Source organism: Zalophus californianus, chromosome 2 (genome assembly GCF_009762305.2).
Source record: "Zalophus californianus isolate mZalCal1 chromosome 2, mZalCal1.pri.v2, whole genome shotgun sequence".
NCBI lineage: Eukaryota > Metazoa > Chordata > Mammalia > Carnivora > Otariidae > Zalophus > Zalophus californianus.
The window spans coordinates 27,796,013-27,816,632 of NC_045596.1; positions in this window are offsets into that span (position 1 = coordinate 27,796,013).

Here is a 20,620-nt window from a genome sequence, read left to right on the forward strand (position 1 = left end):
AGTGTTTATTTTTAATTAACTCCTCTGTTCTTCAGCTTATGTAATTGACATTGATATATCTTTGAGTTAGCTATTTCTGAGTTAAGTGGTTTCTAATTTGCTGTGAAACCTATCATTAGATTGATCATTACAAATATTTTATTTTTCAATTCAAGTATGTTTGTTTGTTATACTCTTCAATTCTATAGCAAAATATTTGTTTCTCCACTGTTTTCTCTTTTTGTCTATTTCTTGAATATGTTACTCCTAAGTCTTTTAAAGACTTTGTCACCAATCTCTAAATTCTGGATAATCTTTGAAAATATTTTTTTGGGGGTCCCGATTTTGTCATGTTTTTGGTCATGTGGAATGTCTAATAGATTTTTTAATTGAATGTGGTATATTTTGTATAAAATATGATATGTATTTTTATGTACATATGTATAAAAAGTATCAAATGATGTTACATTTTTCCAGAGAGAATATAATGTTCCTTCTATTAGAGTGATAAAGTGGTTGTTGATATCTTTTATTTAATCAGGGATTGTGCTTACTCTTAGCTGGGTTGGCACACTGGTAATGCTTACTCTACCTCTGGGTTTCTACTCGCTGTTAGGTTTTCTCAAATGAAAGTCCTGAGTATTCTTCATGGTCCCTAGTTTTTGTTTCATAAAATGCAAGTATACTCTGCTTTGCTTTTCAATGTCTTTTTACTTAGGAATTTACCTCCCTGCTTAAGTTGTACAGCCCAAAATTTCAGCAGGTATCTGAGGAATAAAAGCAGCCTATATACTACCTCACCCATCACATCCCTCAAAAGCTCTGCTGGTTTTGTTTGTTTGTTTGTTTGCTTGCTTGTTTTTCAAGCTGTTCCGTCTTGGGTTCTTTGACTCTTGCCCTTGCCTAGTATCTGAAATACCTCCAAGGGCGGTATCAGTTGCTGAATTCAGATTACCTCTCCATGGTTCACACTTCTCTGAAAGTTTTAGCCCATTCCTGCTGTTTCTGCTCTCAAAAAGGTTATTTATCTGATTTATATGGCTTTTTAAATAGAAGTACTGACTTGCTAATAGCTTTCACACCTCACTCAGCAGCAAAACTCTGTATTTATTGAATTAGGAAATATTTCTAGAGCAACCATGGGACAAAATTTGTATTGGAGACTTTGGCATATATATTAGGAACACACACACACACTTTCATATATGTATATGTATATTCATATAATTTTCTATATATATACACTAATGATACAATTTTGTGAATGATACAATCACATCATTTAATTAGAGAGAAGGTAGGGTAAAATCATTACATGCTCTTTTGCCATCAGAAATCTATACTGAATTTGGCTTATTAATTTTAAAATAGACAAGCAGTTATATTAATTTATTAACTTTCATAGTCTAGCTCCAGAAGCATTTGCTATAACTTTGAAACTGAGAAAAAGTGGTTAAGTACTTGTTTAAAGTGGGGCCAGAAGGGAAAAATCATGCCACATATATTCCTCCAAATAAACTGAGTACAAGTGTAAAAGAGCAAAAAATGCAGTATATATCTCCAGTAAATAAACTTTTAATTAAAAAAGAAATATTCTCTCTTTTAGTGAATGAAAAGAATTCAGTTCAATTATAATGAAATATGGAAAATTTCTACAAAGCATGAAGTATAAATTAAAAACCGCATTTAGAAAAATAGGCAAGCTCTTTAGAATAGATTCATTTTTAATCGTTTCACACCTATTCTTTTGCCTGAACTCATATTTTAAATTTAAAAATAACAATCAGTCTTTCATGACTTCCAAAATTTGAAAAAAAAAAACATTTTGGAGACACTGATATTAATTCCCGAAGTTGCCATTTTAAGCATGATTAACACATATTTTTAACTACCTTCTATTGTGTGAAATGGATGATTATATTAGATTTTATTACGAAAATATTCTATTTAAACCTCTAAACCTTTCACATGTTCCATTTATTAAGCATTTTGTTGTTTTAGAGAAAAATAAATGTATATTTCCTTATTCAAAAACTCACAAAGTGGTGAGGTAAGTTTGATTTTTGTCATATTGCAATACTTTTAACTAGAAAGCATATTCATTTATGTGTCTTTTCCTAATCCCAGAGACGTATATGTACCTACCTTTTAAATGTCATGCAAACTTAACTGAAGATTACTGAGAATCAATTTCAACTCACACTTCCTAATAAATTGAAAAACTTCTAAAAGTTACTTTTTATCCCAGTATATGTTAATCACATTTTGAGGGGTTTAGTCCATTCTCCTGCTATACTAAGCACAACAAAATCTAATTTAATTTGTGCATATTAAAGATATAGCATACTTGAGATCATAAAACACACTTTATTGATATTTATAGAGAGAAATAACACTTATTGAGTGCTAATTACGGGCCTGGGAATGCCAGACACTATGCATATCTCATTTTGCATTTAAGTGAGTTGATCAAATTCACAGGTCTAGTAAGTGCTGGAGCTAGGATCTAGACCTGGCCAACTGAGGTTAGCACTCATATCCTTAGCCACCATTATAGGACTTTATTGGTAGCACATCTTCTTCCCAAATATGAACTCTGAGTAAAGACTCAGGAGGCAAGCGGGTCAATTACTGTGTCAATTTCGTTCTTGAGAAAACTCTTGGAGACCTTTAGGTATTTGGCAAACATGAGCATCTTAATACACAGCCACAGGATTATAGAAGTTTCAGGCAGAGCTGGTTGAATGTCAAATTCCACTGCAATGAAAATGTACAGAATTTGTTCTGAGATATTTGGATGCCAATTCACTCCTTCTTCCCAGAGCTAGAATGAGTGAGGGGACAGAGAAAGACTGAGAGTGTTGAAATATTCGTAATATTAATTTCCTTGCACATGAGGTGAAAGGAAATTTGCCTTCCCCCAAATCTACTATGATATGGTATACATACACATACATGTACAGATATAGGGATATAGACACATAGCTATATGTTGATAAAATGTCTAAATCAAGGGGCACCTGGGTGGTTCAGTCATTAAGCATCTGCCTTTGGCTCAGGTCATGGTCCCAGGGTTCTGGGATGGAACCCACATATCAGGCTCCTTGCTCAGCAGGGAGCCTGCTTCTCCCTCTGCCTGCCACTCCCCCTCCTTGTGCTCTCTCTTTTTCTCTGTCAACTAAATAAGTAAAATATTAAAAAAAATAAAAGGTCTAAATCAATGAGTTAGTGCATTTTTTAGAATTTTCTTTCTTATATTCTCTAATTTAGGATGCCAACGGGGCACCTGGGTGGCTCAGTCATTAAGCGCCTGTCTTCGGCTCAGGTCATGATCCCAGGGTCCTGGGATTGAGCCCCCCATCGGGCTCCCTGCTCCGTGGGAAGCTTGCTTCTCCCTCTCCCCTGCTTGTGTTCCCTCTCTCGCTGTGTCTCTCTCTGTCAAATAAATAAATAAAATCTTTAAAAAAATAATTTAGGATGCCAACATAACAATATTTTGGGAAATTAAAGTTTGTTCTTCGGAATTCTCAACCTGATTTTATAATTTTTCCATAAACTCATGAGTCAAAGCATGATGTGTTATTCTCCAGGAACTTCTCTACATCTTTAAAAAATAAATATTCAAACATTTTTAAATGCTAGTTGAAAATTATGATTTATTTTTCATAGTTCTGCCTGCAACTCTGGCAGCTGCTTTTCTCTTTTTCTCAATTGACAAAATCCCAGTCTCTGGGCCCAGATGTCAGTGTGCCAATGTACCATAGCCAACAAAACTGTATGGTACATTTCCTAAAGCATCATCTTGTGATAGCCCAATCATTTTATATTCATTGTCAAAACCAAAGAATGCACTTTTCTTGTGTTAATTGATTACTTATTTGAGTAAACAGAACTTTGCTGAAGTCAATACACGTAAGATATTTACTCCTTAATTTGAGGTTTTATATGCCAGCTCTGGTCTTCAAGTGACTTGGATTTCAAAGTTTCAATTTATGGCCTCGCAGAATTATGATTCAGCTAATCATGAACCTTAATTGTTACAATGAAGTATCACTATCATGGTATGCACAATTTTCAGGGTTTTACAATATAATTTTGTAGGGTATTCACCATCCAACAAAGATGACACTACAGATAAATTTAAATAGTTACAAATGGACACCAACTTGAAAAGTCAGTTTCTTGTTAACATTGGCACAAACTTTCACATGATGGAGTGGGCTTAAAGAACTACCAGCTATGCTCCCAACCTAGGTCTCTGATCTTTTCAGCCAAAAAGAATGAGGTGAAGGGCATAAAAGGTTGCAGTTTGGTCAGCACAGAGAATTTAGTCTTTATGTGAATGTCACAGCTCTCTACTTAATTTATATTATTTCCAGTTAATTGAATTTCTTAACGGAAACATGAGTGAGAAGGTTGCTTATACAATGATTGATAAGCACACCTGCCACATAATATCAGAAGTACTGAAAAAGAGCGACATACCAACAAGGCAATAGTCCATAAAACTAATTTAAATGACATGTAAATTCCTAAATACAGATGTATCTTCATGTGTGCATCTATGCATTATTACTATTACTGTTGTTCTTGTGACAACAAAATATTTTTAATCAACAATAGAAAAGGTAAAAATATGAACTGAACTGTTTCAAGAAAACATTTGGCTTTGATTGAATATACACACAACATTCTTACCACCTTATCACTCTTCTATACACAATTTCTGATCTATCAGTGATGCCTGTTGAACATCCCCCCACATTAAACCTTCAATCTCCAACTTCACAGTTTCTATTTCCACAGTCTTGGCTCTGAGCCACAGTTTTCTCTCCTGTGCGTTACTGCAATAGCCTTCTGACTGATCTGCCCACTGTCTCCATCACTCCTCCATTATTCCTGCCTTTGAAAGTGATTGTAGGAGGACTTGATCTTCGGAGCTTTCATAACCATCTTTTGTCCACGAGGGCTGTTTCAGGTAGCATTTGTTGGAAAGCGGACTCAGACTGAGAATGATATATAGAAAAAAATTATTGGGAAGTGGTCTCAGAAGCAACACGTTGAATTCTTTATTGGTCAGATGGAGAAGTTAGGTTACAATGCTGTTACAAAAAGGCCCCCATTCTGAAGCCGAAATGGCACTTCAGAGCTACCCATAGTTGGGGACAGGGGCTGGCCTTTCATAACCCTGCCTCAGCCAGTCATTGGATACAGGCTTCTCTCTGGAAAGGGTCATAACCTTGGGAAAGGTCACCCTCCCCAGTACACAACACTCTCTGTTCTTGGGGCTACAACTGACAGGCAGTTTTTCCTTCTTCCCCTACCCATTCTGAGTCCTCCTTCAATCTCAGCCCCTCGACTCATCTGGATGGCTTACCTAGTGGGATGACACAGAATCTCATCCCCAAGGTGTTTGAATTCCTGGTTACTGCCTCATTCCCAAGCTGTGGCAACTGAACTTACAAAATTATATCAAACTTGGGCCATGGATTCACAAATTACACCAAAGTGGATCACCTACTTGTCAAATATATTTGCCCCTATCCACATTATTCAATAGCAGCCTACTTCCTCCTGCTAATCAGGGTTAATTGTCCTTGCTGGGATGAAGACATTTTTCATGCTTTCCAAACCTTTGGTGTGAGGAATCTAAAGTGCCCAGATGGCTGCTATAACTTGAAGTTCAACATGACTCTTGCTGTGTCCTGTGATGGAAGATTTTCCCCTTTGCGAGCCAGCTGGCACAATGATCTTGCATCTCATTATGATAATTGTGCTCACCTGGCTTCTGACTGTTAAGCACCACCTCTTGGCTTTTGCTTTTGGGGGATCCTCCCGCAGGTCTTGTAATCAGGATGCCCAGTTCAATGAGAGCATTTTATACCTTCAGGCTGGACTAGAGAAAAGACCCACAATGAAGATTCTCAGTTATGCTGATGCCCCTCTCAACATCCCTTCTTTATTGCTTTGGTAAAAGGATTGTCCTACAAGTCCTCTAATGGAAGTATTTTTCTGGCAGGTTTTTCCAAACTTACATAGTAGGTACAATCTGGCATGTTCGTTTCTCTTAGTATTTTCCAATCTTCTTGCAGACATCTGAGTACCATGTTTTGTCTCACTTCCCAGCGTTCCTACCAGAGTGATAAATCATGAATTCCAGACAAGTGTTCTCATATCTATAAACTCTCCCTTCCCCAACATTATCTTCTACCCTTGCCACTGCCTACTTGTTTCAGTAGACTCAAAATATAGCCCATATACTGTGTTCTGGCTTCTGTTAGTACATGCACGTTATACATTTCTTTTTTTCGGGGTATGGTGCCTTTCCTTCCATTCTTCCCTTAATGCCTCAGCACTTCCCTGGCTGTGACTAACCTTAGCTATGGGCTTAAATGCCAGAAAGGGAAGTAGGGACAGTTTGTGGGGGTGGGTGCCTGTGTTATCTTGCATGGTTGTCAACTAAGGAGGACCAGATCTTAGTAGATGTGGATTGCTATTTTTGAGAGCTTAGGAAAATCTGGAGGTTCAAGATTTTCAAGTGCATCAACTCAGATGTCCCAATGCCATATAATAGCATCTCACTCTCTCCTTATCAAGAACCTGATCTTGGCATAGCAGATCTACCTTGGAGCTCCACCACTCATAATTAAATATTAGGGCTCAGGTTTCTCTGCCTGCTGACTACAGGAGATAAGAGTCTCTTTAGATGCTGCTAAGTGATAGCTCTGATAGCCACAATTAATTTTTGAAGTCTTTATTTTTTTAAAGGTCTTGTAGATTCACAACAAAATTGACAGGTAGGAATGGAAATCATCCCCTTCCTCCACACATGCATGGACTCCCTCATTTCAACATTCTCATCAGAATAGTACATTTGCTGCTAAAGATGAACCTATCCTGACACATCATTATGACACAAAATCCATAGTTTACCTTAGAGTCCATTCTTAGTGTTGTACATTTTATGGGTTTGGACAATTGCATAAAGACATATACACATCATTATGATATCATGCAGAATATTTTCTCTAAAAATCCTCCATACTCTGCCTATTCAGCTCACCCTTCCATCCTTGGCTACCACTGATTTTTTTTTATTACCGTAGTTTTGCCTTCTTCAGAATATCATACAGTTAGAATCATACAGTATGTAGCCTTTTCAGATTGGCTTCTTTCACTTAGTAATATGCATTTAATATTTCTCCATGTCTTTCTGTTTATTTCTAGCTCATTTCTTTTTAGCACTGAATAATATTTCATTGTCTGGATATACCACAGTTTGTTTATCCATTCACTTACTAAAGAAAATCTTGGTTGTTTCCAAGTTTTGACAATTATGAATATAGCTTCTGTAAGCATCTCTTTATGGGCTTTTGTTCTGTAAACATCCATGTATAGGTTTTAACATAAGTTTCAACTCCTTTGGGTAAATACCTAGAAATATGATTGTTGGATCATTGGTAAGAATATATTTAGTTTCATAAGAAACTGCCAAGCTGTCTTCCAAAGTGACTTTACCCTTTTACATTCCCACCAGCTGTATAAGAGTTCTTATTGCTCTACCACCTTTTCAGCATTTGGTGTTGTCAGTGTTCCAGATTTTGGCCATTTGAATAGGTGTGTAGTGGGTATCTTACTGTTGTTTTAATTTGCATTTCCTGATGACATATGATGTGAAGCATCTTTTCATATGATTATTTGCCATGTATATATCTTGCTGGCAAGGTGTCTGTTAATGTGTTTGGCCCAGTTTTTAATCAAACTGTTTTCTTATTGCTTTGACACACTTAATTTTTAATTGATGACTTATCACAGTCAGCCTTTCATTATATTTATCCAGAGCATCAAGTGCTCTGAGCAAAAACCATCCAATTCCATTGAACTTATAATGACTTCTTACCCATATTTCTATAACATCCAATATATTGTCATTGCTATTACAATTCCTTTCACCAGTTTAACATCCCAATTCATGACTATTGACTATTTTAACAGTTGCACTGTTATCTTAGGACCAGTGTTCTGTGGTCATTATTGCCAGCCAGCCGGAGAAAGATCCAGTTCTGAAAATCCATTTTACCATCTTTTAGGGATTCCTCCTGGTTGTGTAGATACAATTCTCCAATGACTTGCCTTTATTTCAGACTGTATTTTCTAGAATGCTATATAGAAAATAGCCTTTGAAGATATAGTGTCTCTCTCTGAAGCAGAGGGAAGGTTCATTTACTGTCAGTATAATAAAGATAAAGATAATGTCTTCCTCTGGCAAAGCTTAAGCAACCTAACTGTCCGTTATAAGTTTTGGGTACTTGGGTTTCCTTTCCTGTAATGTGCTGCACTGTGAGTGTAATGTATCATCTGGCATTCATTGTGTAGCCTGGTGGGAGTTGAGCTTGAAGAATGAGCTCAAATGCTAATCTAGCTATGGTTATTGCTCTGAGTAATAACTGCCTTTTTGTGTCTGTCCTGGTACTGTTGTGTCTTCTGTCAACATCTGTGAAACTTTGGTAAGCTAAATAGTTGGTTGGCCTGTCAGGTAAAAATCGCAGAATCTTCACGAGTTCTTAACACTGGAACCAACCGCTGAAATTCAGTTTCCTAGGAAAACAGACTCTGCAATAGAGATAAACATGCAAAAATTTGATTGGGAAATAAAATTTGGGAAAATCCTCTCAGGATCAGCACTTGTGTCAGAAGGGGTGTAAGTAGGATCAGTCAGAGGGAGATGTTGAATATGTTGCAGTCACATAATGAGGGAGCAGAAGGCAAGCTGAAGGCAAAGCACAAGCTAATACCCTGCAACTCTGCAACTCTGCCTCCTCCCAGCTGGGATACGTGTGACTTTCCTCAGGCACTCCTAGCTGCCCAAGAACAAAGAAGAGGGAAAAACAAATGGTTAATTGGTTAATGATAGGATCACAGTCATGCAGGACTTGAGTCTCTACTAGTTTGCAACTGTCTTAATGATTTACAAGAAAAAAGCAACCTCCAGAAACCTACAGAAACTCAATTTTCTGGAGCCCCAATATCACCCTCTCCTCCATAAAATAGAAAATCTTATATAATCAGTCACTCCTCACAACCCCAGTGCAACTATTTCTGCCCATGGGTTCTGTCCCTGTGCTTTGATAAAAACCACCTTTTGCACAAAAGACGTCTCAAGAATTCTTTCTTGGCCATGGGCTCTGAACTCCACCACTCCAAACCACATCAGTAAGACCTTAGGCAGGGCGCCTCAGTTGGTTAAGCGACTGCCTTTGGTTTTGGTTGTGATCCTAGAGTCCTGGAATCGAGTCCTTCACTGGGCTCCCTGCTCAGCAGGGAGTCTGCCTCTTCCTCTGACCTTCCCCCCTCTCATGCTTTCTCTCTCTCTCAAATAAAGAAATAAAATCTTAAAAAAAAAAAAAAAGGCCTCAGCCAACCTCACTGTAGTCTTTGTAGCTAGGATAGTCATGCATTCTTTTCCCAGTGGGGGAGAAGGGGCAAGGACTCCATATTAACTACTCGTTGGATACAGGTTGCCCAAGGGAGGGGAATGGACCTTAAGCAAGATGGTTCTTTTCAGCTCATAGTTAATTCCCATTCCCAGAGAGGGCAGACAGCTGATCTGCTGGAGGAGTGTCATTCAGTACTATAGGAGATCCTGGAAGGTACAGTGCAGCCTCTACTATAAGGTAGAATCCAGAAATAAAATTGTAAATTGCTCTATCCAAAACCTTGACATCATTGAGCTTCTTAATTTTTCAACCCACAAATCTTTTTTATGCTAAATTTTCTTGAGTATTCTTATCTGCAATCGCAAACCTAATACATCTGCTTAAGATTCTCCCATGTCATTTTATTTTAAATCTGCCTGTGACACATGTATCTTCTATCTTATTTACATTCAGTATACTCTTGCTACTCTTTTGTAAGTTTTAGATTACAGATCAAATGCCACTTCCTTTAAGCTATTAGCTAAAGTGGCCCCTTCCCCATTATTTTCTAACAATAAACCCTCTTCTTTGGCATCGTAATAATTTAGAATTGTATACTTATTTGATTTCCTGTTTATTTTATGAATTCCTGCATAGACTGTGAATTTCAGGAAGATAAACCAAACCTATGGAGCTCATTCTGTTGTAGTAATCATGAGTACCGTTACTCAAATGTTCTGAGCTCTCTCCTTTCCAGGATCACAGCATTATTGCATTTCCTGGTCTCTTTGTGGTCATTGTAGCCATGTGATTACTTATAACTAATGCCCCACAGCAGAAGTGATCACTTCTGTGATCAAGCACTTAATTACCAATGTGGGACCCTATAGGGCACTTTTTCCTCTCACACCACAGTGGGCACCCTTTGAAATGGCTGCTCTGTCAGCCTGATTTCCAGCAATACCATGATGACTTGTCCCCCGCCCCCCCCCCCCCCCCCGCTGACTATTTTTGATGGATGTGCAGTGGGTGTAACCAGCAACCTAATGTTATTTTAAACCACTCAGATTGTTTGGTTGTTTGATAACAGAGCACAACCTAGACTATCCAGAATGATATTCTACCTGACCCCAGACTAAGCCCAGAGCCCTGCGTATAGTATAAACTAAATAATTTTTGAAGGAAAGAAAGAATAATGCTATGCTTATTTACCAGTGTAGGTGGTTTTCTTGGATCTGTCGCTTATTTTTTAAATGAGAAACTTCTCACCATTTGTCTGAACGTGATTACTCTAAAACCAAAGGACACCCCAAAATGTGACGTAAGAAAAAAATATTTGTTTATGAAAGAAGTCATCTTCTGTGACAAAGGAAGAATATGGTTGGAGGACAAACCTTCTTCATTAGTTAAAACATTGGTGGATTTAAAAAGAATGAAAGGTTTCCAGCATTTGGGAGGGTGTTATGCCCAATCAAACCTTTATGTTTCACTGTAGCCAGAGAGATTCTATTTGGTTCAGCTCCCTAGTGAATAAAAACCCACTGAGGAAATAGTGTGAGTTGGTTAGAGAAGAGACTACATCAGCACTGTGCCAATAACCAAGATTTAGTTGTTTTATTACAATTTAGGTATCTAGAATGTTTCAAGAAAAATGCATTCACCTTGTGGTAACTGTGCTTTTTATTCCTACTACCTGACAGGTTTGTAAAGTTTATGTACAACTGACTGTGCCTCATCTTCAGTAATCCTTGCAATGCTGTAATTCTGTGAGTGTGCTGGAGGCTTGCCTCAGTCTCAGCTACAGGCTTGTTTGACCCTGCCTAGCTATCTTCACTCCTTTTCTCTTCATGGTCAAGTTGGCTCCTAACACCTGTGAACTTCTCTTGTGGTAAGTCAGAGCTATTTGTTAACAGTGAAATTTTCAAATAGCTCTCGCCTCTGATTTCTGTGGAAAGGTCTATATGGATGTCAAATCATTTGCTCCATTCAAATAAATTACAAAGTGTTTTTATCCTTCAGTTTGAATATTATTACTGAATATGTGTTGTTTCAGTCAGTTGCTTTTCTTATCTTTTAAAACTCATGCCAACAGACATTTCTAAGTCTCCTCAAAATTACAAGTCTTCTTTCATGTTTCTAGACTTTAGCCTGGTTGGCTAAAGTCTGTTCCTCCTTCCTTCCCTCTGTTCACGTCCCTCCCTTTCCTCCCTTCCCTCCCTTCTTCCCCTTCCCTCCCAGCCTCCTACTTTCTTTCTTCTTTTACCATAAGTCCAAGTCCAAATCCTTCTTTCTTGTCATGTTGGTGCAATTTTGGTGATGATGACAGAATTAGACAAGAAGGCTTGGTTTTAATTACTTTTTTCTCCTACTTCTTTCTAAGCATTCTGATTTAGCCCTTTTTGAAATGATACCAATTTTCCTCATATTCCTTTTTTTTTCAAACTCCTCCAAAAATCGAGTCAGAGTTGTGAAGAAAGTGTTTTTGTTGGTCGGACACAAACAGACATACATGGCAATGTCCTTGAATGTGCTGAACAACCTTCCGTATAACACCATTTTGTCATTTATAGACTCTGCTTGAAGATCTAATAATATAACTTAGCACTTACAACCTATTGTGTTAAAGTATATTTAAAGTCAATATTACTGTACATATACAAAGATATCACCACTTTAGTTATGCTGAAATTCACTAACCGGTTGGAAAAATATTACATTATGAGGACCTTAAAGAGCTAGGGAAAAGTTAAGACTAAGGGATGAGATAGAAAATTAGCTCTACAGTCTTATTGCAGAAACAGATCAAATAAGATATAAATATGTTTGATACCTCCATTGAAGTTATCATGATTTCATGAAAATCAAATTAATTTTGTGATATCAATGCCACATTTTTAATCTCTTCCTTAATACTCAATTTTAGTGTTGCTAATGAATGCATTTGTTCAAGACTGGAAAATTATGGGTTGAAGAGAGGCAGATGAATATAATGGGAAAATCTGTTTTGCAATTATGATGGAAGGCAAAGGTGTCAAAAATTAAGAAAGACATCTTTGGGGAAAAAGTCACTGCTTAATTTAACTTATATTATTAATAAATCATCATTCATATCATGCTTTTGTTCTCTGTATTGTGAATGTAGGTCAAAGAAGCAAATTATTCAGACACAAAGATAAAATATTTGAATTCTCAAAGATTATCAGTGTACTTTCAACAAAAACAAGGCACAACTTATCATTTGAAATTCCAAGTAGTGTTTGACAAAAACTGTTAGATACATCAAAAATCCAAGAGATTGGTTATTAAAACTGACATTGTCTGTATAAACAATGATTCTCTCATTCTTATCCCCATGAGTTAAATATATGTGGCAATGATAATTCTGAATGGATTATAGTATTTGGCAGCTAGTGTCACAACTTTCACATTAGTCAGTAAAAGTTTACTCAATTAATTATAGATTTATATTAGAATGATATTAGCATATAAATTTTTAAGACTTTTATTTTATTACTCTTTAATTTAACATGAGGCCAGTTTTTTTTTTTTTTTTTTAATGCTAAACCAGGCTTAATAAGTTAATTTGTCTTACCGTGCTATTTTTTCTAACTAGCTCAGAATAATTTATAATTTTTTGGCTAAACTTAGATGAATACTGCCAGTAGTCATTTCCAGGTTGCTGCTAGTGGGACTCCCTTTCGTAATATAAGCTCAGTTGCAATACATAGTTTTATCTTCCAACAGGATTTGGCTATAATTTCTTATTTATTTAAAAATGGTAAAATGTAAATTTTGCATAGTATTCTTAGCAACACTCATGAATCTTTTTATAATTTATAATCTCCAAAAAACTATATTTTATCTTCTCTCTTCCGATGGCTAGTATTAACCCTTATTGGTAAAGCAGAGTACTGTAATAACCACCCAACGCCCTAGATGGAAAAACAAAACAGAGCAAATTCAAACTAGTAACACAGCATAACACTATTTGGTTGGAAATGTATTCAGATTATGTCATCAAAGTCAAGTCTCTGAAGATAAATTCATTTTCTGCGTTTTACTAACTTCCTTTAAGATAATTTTACTAATGGTGCTGCACTATCCGTAGGGATTATGCCTGGGAGATAAGAGGAAAATGAGGTGCTAGGTTCAAAGATATCTCACCCTTACAGAGAAAATGATAATTGTCAGCTGTGGTAGAAGTAGGCAGCTGGTCTTGGCCCTAAGGATACCACCCTCTCAGAAAAAAGCCTAAGGCAAATCTTTTCATTAGAAAGTATAAACAAAAAAAGAAACACTGCAAAACTCACTTTTTGCTCCAGTCTTGTGATCAGTCTTTCCAACGTTTTTATCATGATTAGCGGGCACTGTTTAGGCTGGCAATGACGTCTACAAAAATCACAACAGAAGTGAACCTGGTCTTTGTCTCACTGTTGCCAAGCATGTGCAAATACATGGATCTTCAAAATTTTCTAGAAATAGGGGCTGCTTACAAGGTTGCTCTCAGGTGAATCATTTTATTTTTTTCTTAATTTCCCTAACTTTCATGGATGTGTAATGGAAGTGAAGATTGATAAAGACTAGAAAAAAAAAAGACTGTAACATGAGTTCTTCTAGTATTTCTCACTTTTCCCCAATAGGTTTGGGTAAATTACAGCTTCTTCAGTTTCCCTCCACCAATTTCTGAAGTGGTAGAATTTAAATATAAGTTAGTGAGTTCTTTAAAGCCAAAGCATAGATGTATACATTGACCTAAAATAATAATAGTCTAAATATATTTATTCATTTACTTTTAGAATATTATTAAAATCTGAGCAGGTTGGCATATATTTTCCATCTAATGGACTATTACATATAGAATAATCCCAGAACTATTTGTAGGACCTAAACATGCCATTTCACAATTTTTATCTTGGTTTTATCTTTCTTAAAGTGGGGGGCTTCGGGCGTCTGGGTAGCTCAGTTGGTTAAGCGACTGCCTTCGGCTCAGGTCATGATCCTGGAGTCCTGGGATCGAGTCCCGCATCAGACTCCCTGCTCAGCGGGGAGTCTATTTCTCCCTCTGACCCTCTTCCCTCTTGTGCTCTCTATCTCTCATTCTCTCTCTCTCAAATAAATAAATAAAATCTTTTTTAAAAAAGTGGGGGGGCTTCAACTAGAAGATTCTCTAAAGCATCTGCTTAATTTAAGATATAAAGTAATTTAAGCAAATTTTGCAATATAAACAGAACTGACATCATAATCTGCTCTAAATATTTGAACTTATTGTCTTATTTTATACACACACTCACTTATCTTCTAGTCCACTTTTCCCATCATATTACTAGTAATAATAGCTAGAATGCATTGAGTGCTTACTATGTTGCAATCATGGCTCTGAATACACTGCATGCTTTATTTGTAATTTTTGCAACAGCTCTATGAGGCAGATGCGATTATTATTATGGTCATTTTACAGATGAAGAAGAGGAAGTTCAATTGACTCAAGGTCACACAGCTGGTAAATGGCAAAATGATGGGTAATAAGCTGACTCTATAATACATGTCATTTGCACTCATAAGTCTTCCTCCTTTGAAACAGGGAAACTGAAAGAATTCCGTGAAGAACTGCTTTTTTGGCTCTTTTTCCTGCTTCTATTCTTGCTAGAACCTACACCCCCCCCCCCCCGCATGACACATACCTTATAGTACAAATAATGTATGTCCTCCTTGCACAGATCAGTGAGTTAATGATTTCTTTGGAGACTTTCAGAACAACAGATAACATCTAAGAAGTGATCAGGCAAGGTTGTCACGTATGTTTTCCATACCACTGGCTCCAGACACCTTGATGCCAAGACCCCCGGATACAGGGCATAAGTAACTTATGGAGGACACCTGAGCACTCATCCTTCTTTTGACTAGTCTCTGGATACCTGATAAGACATGTACACCAGATCACAATCCTCAATTAAAAACTCCAAGCCCCAAGCAAAGGTAAGACTTGCTCTTCTTTCCTTTCTGAGTCTCCCAGATGTTCCGTCCATATCCGCACTCTATCTCCAATAAACCCTGCTCTCACTTCCTCTCTGCTCACATTTGATTTCTATGCTGCCTTAAGCCAAGGACCCTCTTACCTGGTCCTGCAGGACCCCCTCTGAGTCCTTGGACCCAGCCAGCCTATGTCACTGTAAAGGTGGAGTAATCAAATGAAAGCACCAAGCTGTTTTGCATACCCATTGCCATTCCCAAAATCCATTCCTTTAGAGATTCTGTCTGTAAAGAGAAGAGTAAGCAACAAAGTAAAACATTAGGATGGAAGGGTAAGAGGAAAATAGAAATACACAATTTTGTCATACATAAAACCTTAAAAAAAAGGAAATTCTAAGAATAGGTTGTGAACAACAATGTCAAATGGTGTAATATTTGAAAAGAATACAATATTCCAAAGGTCTGGAAATTAGAAATCATTGGTAGCTTTATAGTACAAATGTTCACTAGTACACCTGATAGTGTAAGGAAGGAGACTAAAATTAGTTGACTAACAAATACAAGGGGGAAGGAGAACACAGGGAAAATCCTATCTTTATTTAGGATATTCATAAAGACAAGCGAAGGTGAGAAGTGACATAGTATATCAGGACTAATTGTAAAGCATTTGGTTTCTTTTTTCTTCTTAAGATGGAGGTAGTCTAAAAGAATGTAAGCAATGTGGAAAGAAATTTTAAGATTAGGATCTTGGAAGAAGTACAAAGAAAGAGTCTTTGAAGGAAAAAAAATCAAAGAGTTCTTTCTCAGAGTCAGCAAAAAGGGAGATTAAAAGAAAAGGGAGGGGGGAGCAGAAAGTGGATTAAGAGAGAAGTTCTCCTTCAAATGGTTCTGTTTCCCCAAGGAAGTAGTCCATGTCAGGTGCTGAGAGTGACTGAAGATTGGGTTGGAAAATGGAGCTAATTTGTGATCTCGTCATCTAGCACAGGCACAGAAAAACACGTGTTCCTCAGATCTTTTCTTTCAGATCTCATGTATTTCAATTTCCCACTCCTGTATTAGAGTGATGTTAGAAAGCAAAGTACTTGAGGATAAATTTATAGCACAGTATGGATTAGAATGTCATTTAATTATAATTATTTTTTAAAGATTATTTATTTGAGAGAGAGAGAGCAGAGCAAGAGAGCATGAATAGGGGGAGGGGCAGAAGAAGATGGGGCTCCATCCCAGGACCCTGGGATCATGACCTGAGTTGAAGGCAGATGCTTAACTGACTGAGCCACCCAGGTGCCACTTGAATATCATTTAATTGTAAAATTTAGAGGGCAGTGCAGTGACAAAGCTGAGCAGGGTATTGAAAAACTGAGAAAAAAAAAGTTAGATATATCATCAAAATAATACTCAAGGAATTTAGAGCCTGATAGAATGGATTAACGTATTCAATACTCATTTAACTCTTAGTGATAGAGCAGTTTTAAAAAATCCATGGGACATCGGGATATAAAGAGAGAAAGCACTAACTTAGCACCTGTTTATTGAAAAATTACAATATAGAAGCTACTTTGACAGAATCTTTGAAGTTACAAAAATGACTGAAACAATGACTTTCTACTAGACTGCGATTTGTATCCATTTATTCATTTCTTCATATTTTATACTGTGTCAAATCAACAGTATTTATAACACTATTAAAATTAATGCAGAATTTAATATAAAAGAGGTTTCTTTTTCCAGTAAGTAACTGGGAAGGAGGCTAATTAGGCTGTGAAATAGTCAAGGAATGTATTATAGGGCATTTTTTTTCTTTGTGCAGTGTTGTGGGTCATTTTCACCAAAATGTAAGCACAATACAAGGGCCAGAGGAAAGCACAAATAGAGGATGACTCCCTGTAACATATAATTTGAAGATTGCTTTCCAGTCCATTTCCTGGAAGGAGTGAACTTAGACGTTGAAGGAGAGTTAGGTTTTGTATATATAGATGGAGGAGGAATATTCTAGTTGGAGAAAATGTCATAAACAAAGTGAGAGTTGTGAGAAATTGTTAGGCCCATAGCGCTAGTTTCATGCAGTTAGTTATGCTGGAGGACCAGACAGTGAGAAGGTAAACTGATCTCAGATTAAAAGATATATTAAGGAGTTTGAATATTTTAGAATAGGAGATACAGTGGAGTTTTGAGCAAAGTGTGATAGCATGAAAAGTGTGTTTCAAGTGTTATCCACTATTGATTGTCTTCTCCTATCTACCCTTCTCCCAAAGTAAAGCTAAATTAAATGATTCATTTTAGCAGTATATGCTCTATCATAATACTTACCCATGTTACTATAATTACCTCCTTTGTGTACCTTAACCAGCCTCACCAAATCTCTACGTGTTTGGATTCAAAGCCTTGAGAGTAATAAAATATTCCTTTGTACTGCTTTTCCAGGTTTCTCAATAGAATTTTTTTAAGCAGCTCAGGGAACAAAATTAGATATTAGAAGGCAAAGATTAGGTATCCTTAATCCTTGGCCTATTTCATATCACTTCATTTAGACACAACTACAGTTGGCCCTTGAACAATATGGGGGTGTAGGACACCAACCCCTGCACATTCAAAAATACACATAGCTTTTGACTCCCCCAAAACTTAATAGCCTACTGTTGACCAGAAGCCTTACTGATAACATAACAGTCAATTAACACATATTTTGTATATTAAATACTGTATTCTTACGATAATGTAAGCTAGGGGCACCTGTATGAGTTCAGTTGATTAAACATCTGACTCTTTTTTTTTTTTAATATTTTCATTTATTCACCTGACAGAGAGACGCAGCGAGAGAGGGAACACAAGCAGGGGTGGTGGGGGAGGGAGAAGCAGTCTTCCCGCTGAGCAGGGATCCTAGGACCCCGGGATCATGACCTGAGCTGAAGGCAGACACCCAACTGACTGAGCCACCCAGGCACCAGAAGCATCTGACTCTTAATTTCAGTTCAGGTCATGATCTCAGCGTCATAGATTGATCCCCATCTGGATCCATGTTCAGCACAGAGTCTGCTTAAGATTCTCTCTCTCTCCCTTGCCCCTCCCCACTGCTCACCTCTCTCTCCTTCAAAATAAATGTAGTAAGATAGAAAAAAGAAAATGTTATCAAGAAAATACATTTATAGTACTGTACTGTATTTATTGAAAAAAAAATCTGCATGTTAAGTGGACCCATGCAGTTCAAACCCATGTTTTTCTAGGGTCAACCATATAATAAGCCCCCAATTTTTTTTTTTATAATTCACTAACTGATTAAAGAAAGTCTGCCTTAGGATTATGGCCATGAAATGAAAATGCAAAGATACTTTAGAGGTCAAATCAAAATGATTTCTTCAAAATATGCAATGTAGGTGAGAGAGTTAGGGGGGTATTATTTTTTCATTCTCTAAAGAATGCAGTAAAATTGTGGAGACAGGACAATGAAATATTTAAGTGTATAAGGGTTGATCTATACAATTTGAGACAACAGGTGCTAAATATATCTTCTTAACAGACATTTTTCCATTGGACTTGCTAGAGGTGATCAGAAGTTAGCCAATTCATTTAAACTGTGGTGGATTCCATAAGATTATAGGAAAGATATTGGATCTCTTTTGGTTTAAGACAAAGAGCAGGAATTAAATAAACAGAGTATTACCAATTTACAGTGTTATTAGGGACAAAACTGAAGTGGGTAAGGGAAAGCATGAACAGAACATTTTGGTTGCAACAAGTCTACCACTATAAAAAGTAGCAGCCAAAGTGGAACAGGAGAATACTGAAGAAAGAAACGAATGAGGACAAACAAATTCAGAGCTGGAGGAGTTGGAAAGAGAGTGAAGATAAAATTCTCTGGGTGCCTCGGCAAGTAATGACTTCCTAGACAATTTTAGAAAGTAAATTTAGTGTGCTTATTCTCCAATATGTTTTATTTAGAGTGTACCACCAGTTAAATATAAAGCTGTAAAATGGCATCATATCTTTTTAATGGCATAATTCCACTCAAACTCCAAAATCTCCTAGTCTTAATTGTTATATATTTTGTAAGTGTGTGGTATTTTTAATCCAAGGGAAATTGGAATTTGTACCAAAGACCAATTCTCTTGGGAAATCGAGTAACTTTCCTAAAAGCAGATGTGGCACAGGGTTTCCTTCCTCTTGCTACCCCCTTCTCAAGAAACTCAAAAGGCTTTCAGAGCTTTTGCAGCAGATTTCTGAGCAATGGCTAGGATTTTTGAAGTGTTGGTTATGGAGGAGTCAGGAAAATATTATTCTGTGGATGGGTGTTCATATTACCTTAGTCTTACCTTCAGACTTGGGTAGCTATTAAATACAATTCACCTGGTTTTTCTGTTTATTTTAATGTAAAGTACATAAAACGTGTTCTAGCAGCCACCTGCTCAGTTTGACAATTATTATTTTAATTATATTTCTAAGTATCAAACCTCTAAATATACTATTAAAAGTGGAAAATTCTTTCCTAACTGTTCTCTGAAGCTTTTCTTCAGTAGTACATCAATGGCAGAAAATACACGAGGTCTGAAACTTGACTTTTGAAGAATCGGTGATTGTTGCTATCAAAATCAGGTTATGACCCAGGACAGCCACCACCAGAGAACACTCACATAATAGCATCATAAGACTCAATACTACAATGATCTGGGAAGGGCAACTAACCATAGGCACTGCTATTTGCTTCAGAGGAGCACCAATTAATTTGTCTGCTCTCTGATCCACTTGAAGAACTCAGCTGGAAACCAAACAAAGCCAGCTTGAAAAAAAAAAAATCTAACATTTGAGCTATTTTATGTATTCTTTCAAGTAGACTATATTTTAGACTCCAGAACCAAGGGTCATAACTCTTGTATCTCTCTCTCTTCATAGAATTAGAGTTTGTCAAAGGTGTTAAAAATAAAATGAGTGTGAAGCCTCTATGAGAGTTATGAGAAGGGTGAGAAAAAGGTGAAGACGGACTAAAGTGAGACTTTTAGATACGAGTAATAACAACAACAACAATATTAAAACTGACAGCTTTTTTCTCTGTGTTTTTGCTTCCCACTATTCCTCTTGAGAACCAAATGTGTAACTTACATTTTATTAAGGATAACTGTAGCAAAAATTAGCATTCAGCTTTTGAGTAAAGAACCGATGGAATTAAGAGTTAATTTAAAAATTGATTTTAGATATCTGACAGAATCTCAATAATATCTCCATTTTTAAAACCCCTCTCCAACATAATATCATATACGTGA